The sequence below is a fragment of the Euprymna scolopes genome, chromosome 8 (genome assembly GCF_053919585.1).
Source record: "Euprymna scolopes isolate OS-2025 chromosome 8, ASM5391958v1, whole genome shotgun sequence".
Classification (NCBI taxonomy): Eukaryota; Metazoa; Mollusca; class Cephalopoda; order Sepiida; family Sepiolidae; genus Euprymna; species Euprymna scolopes.
In genome coordinates, this window is record NC_136489.1 from 114,276,905 (window position 1) to 114,280,707 (window position 3,803).

Consider the following 3,803-nt stretch of genomic DNA (forward strand, 5'->3'; position numbering starts at 1 on the left):
TGCCGTTGCGGGCATCGCCAAACCGGAAGTGGCGAACGTTTTAATTAAGATTAGTCAATCAAAAAGAAGGGATGGCCTCCGAAAATATCGGCGAAAAAAAAAACGACCCCTCTTTGTAGAAAAGTGCCCAGCTGAGGATGAAGGAATTAATGTTTTAGCCATTTTGTCGATATTTGTCGTCCGAAGGGTCGAGCTTCAAAACGATACCGATCTCGTGAAAATCCATCGCTTCTGTCGAAAGTTTCAGGCATACATGCATACATACATTTAAAGAAACAGGTGAGATTTATATTATAGATTAAGACTCTGTTATATTAAAGGCTGCTTCTTTGGTCAGGAATGAAGTTTTTAGCAAAATACTTATTTATCTCTCTCCCATTGCGGTAAGATGTGAGAAGGGTCGGAATATAGGATTAAAGAGGCAGCGTCACCGAGGAGGAGCACCTTGGCATGCAAAAAATCCTTGACAGCTGCCCTGTCAGCATTTCTCAGTAGGACCACTTCAGGTGATTAGCAATAAACTGACCCCGTTCTCAGATAGATAGAGAGAGAGAGAGAGAGAGAGAGAGTGAGAGAGAGAGAGAGAGAGAGAGAGAGAGAGGGTAAAGGATGGACCCACAAGAACTGCACGGGACCAGCAGTATACTGCAGTCAACAGCGAAGAGACCGCTAAATGTTTTGGTTTTGATTCCAGATGATGGCACGAAAGTCATTAAAAAATTTTTTTGAAATCAGTAATATATATATATATATATATATATATATATATATATAGATATATATGTGTGTATATATATTACTATATCCAGCTTAATCGCGGGCAACTTCAGGTCTCCCAGCTAGTATATATATATATATATATATATATATATATATATATATATATATATATATATATATATATATATATATACTAGCTAGTTGCCCGGGATTGATCAACGAATATTTCACACTCCTATATTTTTATTGTCATCAAGATCCGTGAAATCGCCCGGGAGGAAGCTTCACATGCCTTCATGCAGTAACTTAGTCCAAAATATATGTTATTCTACATTGCACTCTAGAGAACTAACTGTTTCTTTTAGTAAATTATTTTCTATAAACTTCTTTCCAGTTAGCGAAACATTAAGAAATTTACGTATGGGGTTTGAACCTACAGACAACGTCATGCAAAACAAAACAAAATAAACAAACAAAAAACAAAACAAAACAAAAACACACACAAAAAATACGTAAATTTTCAAGTCTTATAAAATTCTTTGCAGCCAATGAAAAAAAAAAGAAGAAATTTACGTGCAATGTTTGAACCTACAGACCACATCATGCAAAACACACACACATATACACATACACACACATATACACATACACACACAAAAACACGCTATCAACTTACCCACAATAGAATTTTCATGGGCCGTTGTTCTATCATTGTTCCTAAGCGACGACGTGGAAAAATAGCCTTAACAATTTTAGATAAATTAAAATAACGGTTTCGATTATCGATTATCGGTAATTACCAGTGGTATACTGAAACAAAACTACACTAAGATCACTCTCAGACTCATACACTAAAGTTCTGTAAAGTTCTTTTAAAGAAATTCTGTTCAGCCGTTTCGGAGTCTATAAGGAACGAAATCACACACACAAAGTTATATATATATATATATATATATATATATATATATATAGTCATTCACATACTGTACTGTTTCGCTGTATTACAACTCATCAGTGCGGCTAGACAGGCAACTACCTAAAGCCAGGATCGAAACCCGTAATAATAAATACGAAATATGCATGGATTAAAATGCTTAAGCGTATTTTACCACTGGTAAGGTCGCTACTCCTTTGCTAGTATATAATACAATACAATCACGTTGACACACAGTTTATCGTTAGATCATCCAGCTTAAGCGACCTTGACAATAGTTAATACCAGATGGATGACCATTTGGGGATATCAGGCGCTATATGGAGGATGACTTCGAAACTTTCTTGTAAAAACGGCATTAAATGTAAGGTCGTCATCTTCTTTTACCAGGATAAACATGAATCCGGGGGGGGGGCGTAATATTCTTTTTAAATATTCTCTTGTTCGATTAAAGGGTAGATGCGTGTTCGTTAATATCTTTCATAAGAAGCATCTAATCTCACCCAAGTCCATTGTCTAACAAAGTAACAGGAGCCCACGGAGAGAATAGAGAGAGGTTGGTATGCTAGTGTATATTTGTAGGTTGTAATGAGAAACAAGGAGTCACGTTAAAAATATTGCTTTTAACTTCCCGAGATGAAGGGAAGGCCAGAAGTTGATCACGGTGGATAGCTATGATTGTGCAAAGGATGGCATGTAAGATCCTCGCGGCAAGTTCCGCTTAGCAATAATCTAGACCACGAGAATGGTACAGACAACGAAACATGTATCGATGACAGAATGTATCATATGTTTGGGGGCGAGGCCGCTGAGAGAAATAATTGACACGAGAAAATCAACTAAGAAAACGAATATCGTTAATTAGTAACCAATTAAATTGCTTGCTGGGTAAGGTCTGTAGAATTTAGTCGGGCAGCGCCAAGTTACCTTGTTATGTGATATAAGATGCAACATGCGCAAATTTATTCCCAGTTTTAGATTTTGAGAGATTTTAAATCTTGAAGTCCCCAAAGAAACACCATGTGATATTTACCGAATGATTTGTTTTTCTCCGTATATTAAACTTAGCGTGTCGAAGTTGTAACTCAAACTCAGTCCCGAAGCACAAGGGTCATCCAGCTAATGGAATACTGGTTATTGCAACAAGTTTCACAGGAATATATTTTCTACATCCTTTGTTTGACAACCAATTCTTGATAGACTCTGGTTCTGAATTCTGAATCAATTGACATAAGATGTTGTTGGCTACGGCCTCGTCAATGGTGACGATTCAACACCACCAGTTTTCTCCAACGCTGGTCTCTCGAGAATTCTGCGAAAAGTCAACAACGCTATATCAATCAAGACCAGAATTACTGATCCAGAACACGAATACAACCGATCAAGCGTGAGGGCTGCATTATTATATTCTGCGCAGGACTAAAAAGCTTAGAATATCCGAACACCGTAACTGACAATATCTACGATTAACGTCAACATTTTATTCCTGTGAAGTAATATTAAACCTTTCTTGATCCGTAGTATATATGAAGTTATGGATTCATAACTGCGTAATTTAATTATAATAGATTCGAAGCAGAATTTTAAAACGAAAATGTCGATTTCATATTCTGCAATGCCACCAATTATACTTTCTGCGTGTATGGTTATTCTTGTATTAGGACCCGTCACGATCAGCAGAACGTAATGGTCTTATCATGTCGAGACGGAAAATTATAACTAAAGAATAAATAAATAAATAAAAGGATGCAGTATATTTTATAAAACGATTCTGATTGATATCTTCTTGATTCGTTCTTTATCACGCATGGTTATAAACAGAATCGCCTAAATCTTTGTGAAAATACACTACTACCATGCCAAATAATATTGCGACAATACTAATCCGACGCTTCAATGGATATTAGCATATGTGCCTCGTTTTACGTTGAAACACCGGTTCTCAAAGTTAAAGCATGACAATTCTGGTCAGTCAGAACTTTCATGTGCCCCATCCTATAGGATCTATGACATGGTAAAAGATCGGTTTGAAGACTTCATTACACTTGCATTTACACTCTTGGGCATTGATCTATAATCTTACCCAAGGTCGCGTCAGCATCTTGATAGGTTCTCCTATCGATTTCTGCGTATGAGCTTCCGCGACAAC